The 14,700-nt window shown below is 32.2% G+C and overlaps 1 protein-coding gene across 1 annotated transcript in view; it reads right to left on the bottom strand.

Moving 5' to 3' along the window:
* Positions 1–6,420: 6,420 nt before the first annotated feature.
* CSMD2 (CUB and Sushi multiple domains 2) overlaps positions 6,421–14,700 on the bottom strand; it is a 1,001,023-nt gene continuing 992,743 nt past the window's right edge. Inside the window, exon 71 of the mRNA XM_051987630.1 lies at positions 6,421–9,038. The gene's annotated coding sequence lies outside the window, so the exon portion shown is untranslated. The remainder of the gene's footprint in view (positions 9,039–14,700) is intronic.

Consider the following 14,700-nt stretch of genomic DNA (forward strand, 5'->3'; position numbering starts at 1 on the left):
TGAAATTTTCCTGTTCACCACTTCTTACAGCATAATAATCCCATTACATTTATATATCACAACTTGTTCAGCTATTTCCCAGCTAATGGTCATTCCCTCAAATTCCTGTTCTTTGCCACCACAAAAAGTGCTGCTACAAACATAATTATACATGTGGATTCCCTTCCCTCTTTATGATCTCTTTGGGGAAAAGACAGTAGTAATACTTCCAGATTATCCACAGTTTGATAACCCTTTGGGCATAGTTGCAAATTGAGCTCCAGAATAGTTGATCAGTTCACAACTTCTCCAACAATATTTCAATTTCCTTTATTTTCTTCAAAATTTATCATTATCTTTTCCTCTAATATTAGCTAATCTTTTAGTTAAGGTGATACCTGAATGCTGTTTTGATTTGTCTTTTAATCAATAGTGATTTGGAATGTTTTTTCATATAACTATAGAAAAGCGTAATTTCATCAGAAAACTTCCTGTTCATGTCCTTTGATCATTTTTCAGTTGGGAAGTGACATGTATTCTTGTCAATCTGACTTAGTTCATATTTGAGAAATAAGACCTTTCAGAAACAATGACTATAAAAATTGTTTCCCAGCTTTCTATTTTCCTTCTAATCTTGGTTGCACTGATTTTGTTTATACTAAAATCTTTTTAATAATGTAATCAAAACTATACATTCTGTAATGTTCTCTATCTCTTTTGGCGTCATAAGTTCTTCCCTTCTCCACATTATCTGCCAGACAAACTATTCCTTTTTCTCCTAATTCATTCATGGTATCACCCTTTCTGTCTAAATCATTCCAACTATATCTTGTTATATGATGTGAGATGTTGGCCTAATTTGTGCCATGCTATTTTCTAGTTTTTCCAGTTGATTTTGTTAAAAGTTCTTATCCCAGTAGTTGGAATCTTTGGGTCTATCAAACAGAAGATTATTATAGTGGTTTACCATTATGTCTTGTGCACCTAATCTATTCTACTGACCCACCAGTATTTCTTAGCCAGTACCAAGTAGTTTTGATGACTACCAGTTAAAAATATAATTTAGATTTGGCATACTTAGCCAAGAATACTCTTTATGCTGGAGACTCTACAAAGTATAAGCAAAGAACAAGGTTGTTTTTTTTTTTTATTAGAATAAATGGTATGTCTTAAACCCACAGAGAGTATTGTTTTCAATGAGTAAATCTGCAACTTTCTCAATAAATTAAGGAGTAAAGCAAAGGTGCCTTCTTTTCTACTGTTACCTAACAAAGTTCTAGAAATGTTAGTGATATAAATAAGACAAGAAAAAGAAAGTAAAGGTACAAATACAAAAAAAAGAGCAAAACACTGTCTTGGATATTTTTAACCTGCAAAAAAGAAGATATTGAGGATTATAAAGACTATCTAGAATTTGAAAGGTTCTTGTAAAGGACTGAGATGGAAAAGTGATAAAACCTACTTTGTATATTCTTTCTTACTCAGCTTGCTATCTGATCCCAAATCTGATGATTAGTACTCAGAAATATTTTGGTATCAGCTAATAAAGTTCCTAAAAACTGAATTTCAATAGTTAAATATTATATATATGTATATACATATATTTAAACATTATATGATATATAATTAAAGGATATTATATAATTATTATATAAAATATTATATAATTATATAATGTGGTGTATAAAATTCTGAGGTAAGAGTTGGGATATGAAAAATCAACTTATCTATTAGGTCAGTAAATAATAAATTGAGGTCAATAATTTTTCCTGGTGGTCAATATTAGGAATCCCTAGACTACCTTAAGGTCAGTGGTTTCTTTCTGACAGGGACCTCCCCGCAAAAGTGAAAAGCAACCCTGATTGGTGAACGTTTAATAAAGAGATAGCCTAAGAGCTCTCAAGTCATCCTAATTGCTTCATCATTCACAGGGAAAGTAAGCCAAGGATGAGGCCTGATTATGAGATTCAGCAACCTTTAGCACTTTGAACTAGAAAAACCATTTCATTTTGCTTTAGTTTCTCATTTGTGAGAATTCTACCCCCAAATTCTAATGAGGAGAACAAGGATAAAAGTTCATATTCTCTGGGGGAGGGTCTAACACAAATCCTGTCCTGTTTATAAAGTAAACAGAATCCTGGCTCCTACTTGGGTGGCACCCAGCCCAAGCTAGTTAAGGAGTAGACCACTTGGAAGGATCTGAAATACCATGACATTTCTCATCTATAATGCTATAGGAAAGGTTTCTCTTTAAATCAGTATAAAAAATGGCTTTTTATCAGAGAAGCATTACAAGTTAATATTAATAGTCAAGTTAAATATCATTAAATTAATTTTCCTCAATATTATAATCATATATTATGATGTATTATATGTTTATATTATTTATATATCTTGAATTTCAAATGCTTGAGAGAGATTTGATATAGATATTTTTTCATTCAATTCCTTTTCTTCTTTCCCTAGGGTTTTAATTATGTTTCTGCAGAAACTTAGTTTCATATAATCACAGTTTTCTATTTTTTCTTTTGTAATTAATTTTACCTCTTATGTGGTTAAAAACATATGTACCCAATGACCATCAATTGGGGAATGGCTGAATAAGTTATAGTATATGAAAGTAATGAAATATTACTGTTCTATACAAAATGATAAACATAGACTTTAGAAATTTCTAGAAAGATTTACAATTGATGCTAAGAAAAACAAGCAGAAACAGGAAAACATTGCATGCAAAAACAAAATGATTATGTGCTGATCAATTATGATACACTTGGTTCTTTTCAGCAATTCAATGATCCAAGGAGATGAATGTAAAATACCATCTGCATCCAGAGAGAGATTATAGAAACTCAATGTGAATTGGCATATACTATTTTCACTTTTTTTTCTTTCTCATGGTTTTTCCAATTTATACTGATTTTTTTCCTCCCAATATGACTCATATTGATATGATGCAGTTCCTAGGGAGGATGTAGAAATAACCCCTGAGGGAACCCAGTCTTGGGAATGTTCCAACCCTAACATTTGTGGGGTATCTTTGATCCCAACAATATGAAAATATGTTAAAAAAAGAATGTACATGTATAACCTAAATTTTTTTTTAATAAAAAGAAGGTGCAAAAAAGAATATATCTATTTATAACTGTGAGAGGTAAATGATCTACTTCTCTTCTAATTTTTATAGTATAATCTTTGATATTAAGTTTGTATCCATTCATAATACTTTATGGAATATGATGTAAGAAATTAGACTAAGCCTAATTTATGTCAAACTACTTTAGTTTTTCCAATAGTTTTTAATTAAATAGGTAATTTATGTTTTTTTTTTATTTTTTTATCAAATACTAGGTTAAATTCTATAATTTTTTTTCAATTTCAAGGTAAAATCTTGTTTCCTACATTTTAAACTCTCAGATATGAAGCTCACTGGATGTACCCTCCATATTTTGTTGTAATGAACATTGATCTTAAACCATGAACATTCATAATGGAAAGCTCCTTTCTCAATATACAACTGATTTGTTCTTTTTTGAGAACTATTGGACTTACTGAAGCTAAGGGAAAATTTACTCTCTGTGGCTCATCTTCACAAAAATCAGACAGTAATTCATTGTCATTTATGAATTATGCTATTGCCAAGGACATCTAAGATGACAGTCTCGATATATATGTGTGAGGAGAAGACTATTTATTCTGGTTGTACTTAAGTACATAATAAGTATAATGGGTAGTAGCAACAGAAAAACTAATTTAGGTTTAATATAAGAAAAAGCTCTCTAAAAGTTAGAGACATTTGGAAGTTATATGTTATCTCTTAGTTTTCCAGCAAAGAAAGGTTGGAGAATAAATGTTAGGTTGCATAGTAGATAGAGCACTAGGGTCTGGAATCAGGAAGAGCTGTGTTCGAATCCACTCTCAGACTCTTTCTAAATCTGTGATCCTGTGCAAGTCATTAAATTTCTGCCTGACTCAATTTTTTTCAATTATCAAATAGGGATAGTAATGTCACCTATGTTCTATGGTTATTATGAGGATCAAATGAGATAATATTTGTAAAGTGCTTGATGTATCAGAGGCACTTAATAGATTCTTGTTTCCTCCTCCTCCTCCTCCTCCTCCTCCTCCTCCTCCTCCTCCTCCTCCTCCTCCTCCTTCTTCTCCTCCTCCTCCTCCTTCTTCTTCTTCTATTAAGTGAAAGATTTCTTAGTTTTGGATTGGACTAAACCGCCCTCCAGAGTCCCTTTCAACTCTAAGATTCTGTGGCTCTATGACGAGGTATTATATATTCTGATCATCACTGTGATGTGTACTTTTCTAGAAAATAATGAGGTGGAGGTAAGTAGCTGCATTTCAACAGTTGTAAGTAAATGTGGATAAAAGATAATGAGTTGGAGAGAATATAGGAAAAGAGGAAAAGCAATTCCTAGTTGTGTACCTGCTATATCGAACTAGACAACACAATCATCTGTCATCTTTTTCCACTCAGTTTCTGTGCTGTCTTGAGAAACAGAGGAGGAAAGGACAGGAAGAATGGGGGAAATGACCTCAAAGATATTTTACACAATTCTTGAACCCCATTCCCATCTACATTCATTCAAAGAGGTACATATATACATACATACACATGCATGTGCATATGTATGTATTATATATTTGCAATATATAATATATAATTTTATATATATAAATATATATAATACACATAGTCAATTGGTGCTAGAAATCTATCTTATTCAACAGGGAAGAAGAAAGGGAAGGGTAATCAAAGAAAGGGAGGGGTGATAAAGAGGTTAGGTAAAAATTTATCAATTTTGATATCTTTTTCAAAGAATCAATTTAAACTTTGTTTTTCATTGCAACTAGTTCTTAGTTTCACTTTTTTTCTCTTTCATGCTCATTTTGAGATGTTTATTATTTTTCAATTTTTTCAAATTGTATACTCAATTTATCAATCCTATCTTTTCATATATTTTAATATATTTTCAGAGATATAATTATTCCTCTAAGGGCTAATTTAGCTATATCCAATAAATTTGGTATATTGCCTCATCTTTATTCTTCTCTTTCATATGTTAATTAATTCTATAATAAAAGAAGGCAGTGGTCAGAAGAAAAACAAATCTTGGAGAAGGAACAGATTAAAAAGAGAGAAGAGGATAAAAGAGAGGAAGATAAATTGAAGAAGAGAATATGGAAAGAAATATATTCATCACTATGTATGTGAATGGGATGAACTCATCCATAAAATGGAAGCAGACAGCATAATGGATTATAAATCAGCATTGAATAATAAATTGTCTACAAGAAATACATTAGAAACAGGGAGGTACACATACAGTTAAAATAAGGGGATAGAGCAGAATCTATTATGTTTCAGTTGATGTCAAAAAAACAGGTATAGTGATCATGATCTCAGCTAAAGCAAAAGCAAAACTATAGCTAATTTAAAGACAAGCACTAGAAAAATATTAATGAGTATGTTTTGTTCATTGTGTCATTGTTATTGTTTTGGGAGAGTGGACTCTTAACATTTACTTGTATACCACTGCATTTATTACACTTGATTATGAAAGAAAAGAAATATAGGATGACAACTTGAAAAGAAGACAATTTCAATAAAGATTGATCCAGTTACAAGGGAAACATTTGTCTCATAAAAGGATTTGTTAGCATGCTTTATTTTTAAGCATAATTTATGTAGTATAAATATTAGTTGCTCTTTAAATCTTTAGTAGAATTTGCTGCACATCTATCTTGTCTATAGGTTTATTTTTCTCCTGTAAATTTTTCTACAGCTTTTCATAGATTTTTACAACAATAATAAAAATTAGTACCTTTGTAGCATTTTTAGAATTTGCAAACTGCTTTACAAATATTATCTCATTTGATTGCCACCATAATCCCAGCAGGTAGATTTTTTTTTTAATTTTTAAAATAAAAAAAAAATTATTTTAATAATATATTATTTTCCATTTACATTTAAAGAGGGTTTTCAACATCTATTTTTAAAAAGATTTTGAGTTCTAAATTTTTTTATTCTCTCCCTCTTTCCCTTACCTCTCTCCTTTCCTCACACTGGCAAGCAATTTGATATAGGTTATGTGTGTACATTCATTTAAAACATATTTCCATATAAATCATGTTGAGAACATTTGTCTTAATGCCAATAAAATAGTTCAAAAACTAGGAATCAGTCATAAAGCCTTGAAAAAAATTATCTCTGTACTTTGGCATCCAATGCATTCTAAGTATGTTTGCTCTATGGAACAATGTAACTATGTAACAATGGAAGTAGACCCCAATTTGGATTATGGCTGACATTACTATAAGTCCCTTACAGGTTTACAAAGTACTTCACATATATTATTTCATATATCCTCACAACAATTCACCTCCACCCATTTATTTTACTCTTAATGAAAATAAAAAGACACACTATGCAAAAATTTATATTTTATTTGAATTCAAAAAATTTAAAATAGCTTTCAAATTCAGGGAAGTACCATATGCCAGGACACCAGGGGAAAAGCCTCATATACAGAGACAGATAAATTAACACATATATACTTCAGACAAGCCAAGAGGGTGTGTAGATTACATATTTACAATGCCGGTTATTTTCTGTAAACCATATTTATACATTTTATTACATTTACAAAAAAGGTTCCACTACTTTTTACCTACAATAATGAAAAAAATTTACATTGTTTCTTATTTTTTCAACTGTACAAACTTTGTTTCATAAAAATATATCTCTGTACAAAAGAGTTTTTTTTTTCTTTTTCTTTTTTTTTTTCTTTTTTTTTCCCCATGGGCTGGAGGTGTGCAAGTAGTGAGTTTGGGTGGTGATGAGGCAGCCATAAAAAATCCCTTAAGTGTTTCTAGTTACTTGAGGAGATATTGGCTACCCATTTGCAAATGAATGATTTCTCTCCTCTGCCCTTCCCCCTCAGTCTTCAGAGAAAATTCTAAAAGTGGGAAAGGGGAGAGGAGAGGATATGAGATGGATTATTTGGAGAGAAGCATGTAATGGGAAAAGGGGTTGGGGACTAGGGACAATACAGCAGCCAAGTAACTTTCTGCATTTTGTTCAAAATGAAGAAAAGCAGAAATATAATTGTGAATGAAGTATCCTTGTCTAATTCCTTGGGCTGCTGTGATGACCCAGATACTGTGCATTATCACTAATGGATGCTGTAGCTACTGCTAATGTAGAGTTTTCTCCTGGCTTTGGTCAATCTCCACATTAGGTTGTTGTTAGAGATTTCCAAGAGAGCGTTTTTCATTGACAAGGCTCAGAGAGGTATCAAATCTCCCAACCCTTATTCACACTACTGGAATTTAACAATAGCTAATCTTCAAACACATAAAATTTAGAGATGACAGAGCTGCATATTTCTATTGTTATTTCAAAATTTAATGTGACCTAATAATTCTGATTACTGCTAAGATTTGTGTCCAATGTTGGCATTTGCTGGAAACTGAACCTTAGAATAAGTATTATGTGTATACATACACACACGCACATACATGTGCTTACAGACATATAGGTTCATACATGCAGAAATTGGCCTAACAGAAAATTAGCAGTAGGGACTTTGTCAATTTAGGACTTTTAAATTAATTCAGCTTAAAAAAATCTTTTAAAGTCATAAAAGAGTGAGTTCAAAAAAAAGTTAATTTTATAAAGCTATTTTTACTTTTACTGTTAAACTGATAAAATAGTGAAAATATTTTCCAAGTCCTCTTTAACAAGATTAAAAATATGATAGGCTTATTAACTTAATTTCTTTATGTAAAAAAAAGTCCCAGAAGGCTTAGCTCCCTATGCTATTACTGAGTGTAGGGCCAGAATTTTTCTTTTTCATTGATACAAACACATACCTGCTCAAATCTTGCCCTCCAACATGGGTAAGAGAAATCTGTTTCTAACATTGTTTTGTTTCTCCATTTGTTCTTCCCTGCTTGGATCAAACAGCCAAATTTAGAATCTCTTGGTATATCAGGAACTGTCTGTTGCTCTATTCTCTTGGACCCTAGACTCTGCTTTACTGCCTAGATCCATGGTGCCTCCCTATTGTTCCCTGCCTTTGTGAGGCTCCTGGTTCCCAACTGCCTCTCTCTCTCAACATATTTTCACTATGCCTCCCTACCTAATCAATTACATGGCCTCAATCATGGCATATCTTGATCTCAATGGATCAGTGATCTCACTGATGTGAGTTTCTGTTCATCAGTGAAATCAAAACTAATCTATCTGTTTTACAGTTACTGTGCAATTATTATCCATGTTTTCCCCCCATAAATATTCCTTATCAGACCTCTTCTAAATTCCCCCTCAACTAGATTTCTGGGTCTTAGTTTCTCTTGGCTCACCTTAGCTGTTTTTATTCATGACTCAATATACATTTTGAAATCACTAGTTTGGAGCCAATGAAACAAAATAAGTATTTTTCAATATCCCTCAGAATTTTCTTCAGACCTTGCTGACTTGGGACTTCCATTTTGCAGATCAATCTATTTTCAAATTGATGATTTTTTGTCCCTAAATCATGATATATAGGCATAGGTGTTTGGTAAGTGAGAGGAACAATGCAATACTGCTATCTGTGGTAGAGAATTTTAAACTTTTGCTTCTTGATTTGCTGGCTTGAATTTCTTTGAGATAAAACTGGTATTTTTCCTTTGCTATCTTTCTTTTCCAATAAAGGATGTGGTGCATGACATTTTCTTAGCTCCTTTGGTCACTTCTGCAGGACTCAAAAAATTAGAGGAGTATATATGTGTGTGTGTATTTGTGTAAGCACCCAATATTCTGTTCATTTTTTCTCCATAAGGGTTCTTGCCTCTTCCTGTTTTCTCAATCCTTCCCCCAAGGAATGGGTTCAAATGCAGGGTTTGATGAGTTGAATCTCTAAGATGGTGAGGTGAAGGGCCTGCAATTCCAGCAGCAGCAGCAGCAGCAGCAGCAGCAGCAGCAACAGCAGCAGATAAAGACAAGACAGATGATGGTGATGTTGCACACATTGTTAGCTCAAGTCCTGCCCTGTGAAGAACTATAGGTGAGGTCGAAGAAGAAAGACAAGAAGTAAAACATATAGTTTAGTTATATATGTAACAATCAGCCATGTTTTGCTTGCCTCCACATTTATCCCAATCTTAACCCTTGCACACTTCTGAGGAAAACATAAGATATTTAAGAAATAGAGGAAAGGGAATTCAAAATTTTGGCTTGAAGAATTTATATTTCAGTTATGATTATAGCTCATTTTCTTGACCTTGATACTAAAATATCTCTGTACCTAGAAAGAAAATGCTGTGGGAATTTTATTTCTAATAAAATTTTTTATGGTATCTAAATACCAATAATGCATAGATATAGCTCAACCATGCTCTTCTCAGAGGACCATAACTTTAGAGTTGCTCCTAGACTTTTAATCCTGAAAGGAGGGGTTGGGGGGAAGAGAAAGGAGGAAAGGAAGTCAGTGCTGGAAGAGGATTGCAAGTAGGATTAGTAAATAATAGAATAATAGAATTTTAGATGGAAGAGGCCTTGGTGATCATATAAACCAATCTCTTATATGAGTAAACTGAGGTCTAGAAAAGGAAAGAGAGATGCCCATGCTCCCATGGCTAACAAGGTTAAGATTTGAAAAATTTTAACCCAGATCCTTTGATTCTAAATCTGAAATATTTTTCACTACCAGTAGAGTGGGAAAAATTGAAACATGCATAGACCATCACTGAGGCAAAGTGTAGAGTTTTTATAAGAAATTTATTGCAGGAAAGGAGGAGGAGGTAAAATGACAGAGACAAGCCAGGAAGTTACCTGAGCTCTCCCCAGTTTTACTTGGAAATAACATAAAATCAAGCTTCTAAATGGATTTTTGGAATGATGATACTTACAAAAAGGAGATATAAAAATTTTCAAGCTTTAAGATAACAGGTTTCAGGAAATGTCTGTCTCATTGGGTAAAAAAGAAGCATAACCTAGTATAGATGGGGTTTGCGCAAGCCAGGAGGAGGCTCTTCATCATAGTACAGAGCAGAAGCTCAGATCATGGCTCAAAAGGTCAGGGGCACATCAGATCAGATGTAAGATTTTCAGTGTTGGCACAGAAAACAAATTGCCAGCCCCAGGACCATGACGCCACAGGCATGGCTAGGCTGAGCCATGCCGGTGGAGAGGGCCAATTACTAATATCTGAGATTTCAATCCAAAAGTCAGTGACAAGGCCACTGGATGCCACTACAAGAAGCTTAGGAAAGTATATTCTGTGTCTCAGGAGAATAGTTCAATTATACAAGTCACAAAATAGGATAAAAATGAGACAGGGGGAAAGAACCTTGACTTTAGAAAGCCAATATGGAGACAGGGAAGATCAAAACACAAATTTAGAAGAGGACAACAATGTCAAAATGCCTACATGTAAAACCTCAATGAGGAAATGAATTGGTCTCAAGACTCAAAGCTTTCTTAGAAGAGCTCAAAAAGGATTTTTAAAATCAAATAAGAGAGGTAGAAAAAACATTGGGAAAAGAAATGAAAGCTATGCAAGAAACAGTCAATAGCTTAGAAAAAGAAAGACAAACAAATCAATTCCTTTAAAAATACAACAGACCAAATTTTTTTTGGGGGGGGGGGCAGAGAACCCATTCAAGAAAACAAATAAGCAGAATTAGCTAGCTGCAAAAGGACATATAGAGTTCATTGAAGAGAATAATTCTTTAAAAAATAGAATTGGGGGGGACAGTTAAGTGGATAAAGCACCAGCCCTGAAGTCAGAAGGACCTGAGGTCAAAACTGATCTCAGACACTTATCACTTCCTTGATGTGTGACCTTAGGCAAGTCCCTAAGTGACCTCAATTCCCTCAGCAAAAAATTAAAAAAGAAATAAAATTGAGTCAGGGGAAGCTAATGACTATGAGACTTCAAGAATCAGTCAAACAAAATCAAAAGAATGAAACAATAGAATAAAATGTAAACTACTTCACTGGAAAAACAGTTGACCTGGAAAATAGATGCAGGAGACACTTTTTAGAATTATTGGACTACCTGAAAGCCATGATTAAAAAAAAGAACTTGGAAAGCATCTTTCAAGAAACCATCACGGAAAACTGCTCTGATATTCTAGCTAGAACATAAAGTAAAATATTTAATGAAAGAACTCACTGGTCACTTCCTGAAAGAGATCCCCAAATGAAAACTTCAAAGAATATCGTAGCCAAATTTCAGAATTGTCAGGTCAAGGAGAAAATACTACAAGTACTCAGAAAGAAACAATTCAAATATCATGGAACCACAGTCAGTATTACACAAAACTTAGCAGCTTCTATATTAAAGGATCTGAGGGCTTGTAATATCATATTCTAGAAGGCAAAAAAGTTTAGATTACAACCAAGAATTACTTACCCAATGAAATTAATTATAATCTTTCATGGGAAAAATAGACATTCAATAAAAGAGTATTTTCAAATTTTCCTTATAAAAAGAACAGATTCTGATAGAAAACTCAATCTTCAAAAACAAGACTCAACAGAAGCATATAAAAGGTATAAAGTGAAGAAAAACAAACAAACACATTATTCAATAAATTTAAATTGTTTACATCACTACACAGAAAGATGACAAATATAACTCTTGAGGAATGTAACTCTCTTGGAACAAGTAAAAGGAGTATAATAACCAGAGGTTTGGGGCATGGGATGACTTCGATGTGATGATATAAAAAAAATTAAAGACTGCAAAAATGAATTGTAGTGAAAGAAAAAGAAAGAGGGAGGCAGAATAGTGTAAATTATATCACATGAAAAGTCACAAAAAACCTATTACAGTAGAGGTAAAAAGTGAAGGAGATGAGCATTGTTTGAACATTACTTGTATCACATTTGATTCAAAAAAGAAATAACATACAAACTAATGTGAGCATAGAAATTTATCTTACCCAATAGAAAAATAGGAGGGGAAAGAGGAAAGAAAAAGGAAGGAAGAGGCTGAGAGAAGGGAAAATATTGAGGAAGCTGTGGTTAGAAGTAAAACACTGGTGAGAAGAGAAATGATAAAAGAGAGGAGAAAAATATAGATGGGGAAAAATAGGTTGGAAGTAAATAAACAGTAATAATAACTGCGAATGTGAATAGATGAACTTTCCCATAAAAGGGAAGTAGTTAGAAGAGAGGATTAAAAATTAGAGTCCTACAATATGTTGTTTACAAGAAATGCATTAGAAAAAAAAAGACACAGAGTAAAGGTAGAAGGCTGGAGCAGAACCTATTGTGTTGCAGGTAAAGTAAAAAAAAAAAAAGCAGGGGTAGCAATTTGATCTCAAGACAAGCAAAAGGAAAAATAGATCTAATTAAAAGACATAAGGAAGGAAAGTACATCTTGTGAAAAGGTATTATAGAATGAAGTAATATCAATATTAAAGATATATGCACCAAGTTGTATGGAGTCCAAATTCTTAGAGAAGTTAAGTGAGTTATAAAAAGAAATCGAGAGTAAAATTACACTGATGAGAGATCTTAACCTTCTCATCTCAGAACTAAATAAATATAACACAAAATAAATAAGAAGTCAAGAAGGTGAATAGTATTTTAGAAAAGTTAGATATGATAGGTCTCTAGAGAAAAATAAATAGGGATATAAAGGAAAATGCCTTTTTCTCAGTGGTACATGGCATCTACACAAAAATTGGCCATTATTAGGGCATTAAAAACTTCACATTCAAATTCAGAATGGCAGAAACACTAAATGACTTCTTTTCAGATTGTGATTCAATGAAAATTACATGCAATAAAAGGCCATGAAAAGATTGATCAAAAATTAATTGAAAACTGAATAATCTAATCCTAAAGAATGAATGGGCCAAACAAATCATAGAAACAATCGATAATTCCATACAAGATAATGACAGTGAGACAACATATCAAAACTTATGGGATGCAATCAAAGTAGTTCTAAAAAAGAAATTTTTTTATCTCTAAATTCTTATGTGAATAAAATAGAGAAAAATCAGATCAGTCAATTGAGAATGCAATTTAAAAAGGCAGAAAAAAAAAAACAAAATTGAAATCCTCAATTAAATACCAAGCTAGAAATTCTAAAACTCAAAGTAGAGAGAAAATTAGAAAACTACTGAACTAATAAATAGAACTAAGAATTGGTTTTATTTTTTAAAACCCCAATAAATTAGACATATTTCTAGTTAATTTGATTTTAAAAGGACAAGAAAACCAAATTACCAGTATCAAAAATAAAAAAGGCAAATATAAAGAGGAAAGTAATACAATAATGATTATTTTAGATTGATGATACTTATTATTTAAAGGAAAACTCCATTTATTCCTATGCTCTTTAGTGTTTTCTTTTAAATAATAAATAGCATCTATCCAAAACCATCAGCATTCATTTCATATGATGGAGATAAGTTAGAAACATTTTCAATAACATCAGGAGTAAAACAAGGATGACCAATATCACCACTATTATTCAATATTATACCAGAAATGTTAGGTTGAGCAATAAGAGAAGAAAAAGATATTACAAATTAATTGCATAATAATTTATCTGAAAAAACAAAAAGTCAAGAATATCAAGAGAATTAATTTAAAAATATGGAAAGAAAGGAGGTCTATAGTACTAGATCTGAAACTATATTATAAAGCAACAATCATCAAAACTATTTGATAGTACCTAAGAAATTAAATGGTAAATAAGTGAAATAGATCAGGTACAGAAGACAGAGTAATATGTGCCTACTGGTTGATAAACCCAAAGACCACAGCTTCTGGAATAAGAAATCACTATTTGACAAAAACTGCTGGGAAAATTGGAAATTAGCATGAAAGAAATAGGTATTGATCAAGATCTAATACTTATGCCAAGATAAGGTTGAAATAGACACATGATTTAAACATAAAGGATGATACTCTAAGCAAATTAGAAGAGTAAAGAATAGTTTAGTGCCAGATCTAGAGAGAGGGGAAGAATTTATGACCAAACAAGATACCAAGAACATTATGATATACAAAATAAATAATTTTGACTACATTAAAGTAAAAAAAAAAAAAAGATTAGAAGGAAAGCAGAAAGCTGGAAAATAATTTTTATAGGCATTGTTTCTAATACAGTCTTCATTTTTAAGATAGATAGAGAACTGAATAAAATTTATAAGAATACAAGTTATCTCCTGATTGATAAATGATAGGATATGGACAGGCAATTTTTAAATGAAGAAATTAAAGCTATCGACAGTCACGGAAAAAAAAAATGCTCTAAATCACTAACCATTAGAGAAATATAAATTAAAACAACTCTGAAGTACCACCTCATACCTATCAAGTTGGCTAATATGACAGAAAAGGGAAATGATAAATGTTGGAGAAAATAGGGGAAAACTGGAACACTAACATATTGTTTGAGGAGCTGTAAACTGATCCAACCATTCTGGAGAATATTTTTGGAGCTATGCACAAATGGTTATATAACTATGCATGCTCTTTGATCCAGCACTACTATTACTAGGTCTGTATTCCAAAGAGATCATATGTGAGGGAAAAGGACCCACATGTGTAAAATAAAATATTTATAGCATTTCTTTTGTGATGGTAAAGAACTGGAAATTGAGGGAAAGCCCATCAACTGGACTATGACTGAAATAATTATGATATATAAATGTTAGAATCCTAGTGTTAACTCAGTGGAATTGATACAATGC

This window comes from Antechinus flavipes, chromosome 3 (genome assembly GCF_016432865.1).
Source record: "Antechinus flavipes isolate AdamAnt ecotype Samford, QLD, Australia chromosome 3, AdamAnt_v2, whole genome shotgun sequence".
In the NCBI taxonomy this organism is placed as follows: domain Eukaryota; kingdom Metazoa; phylum Chordata; class Mammalia; order Dasyuromorphia; family Dasyuridae; genus Antechinus; species Antechinus flavipes.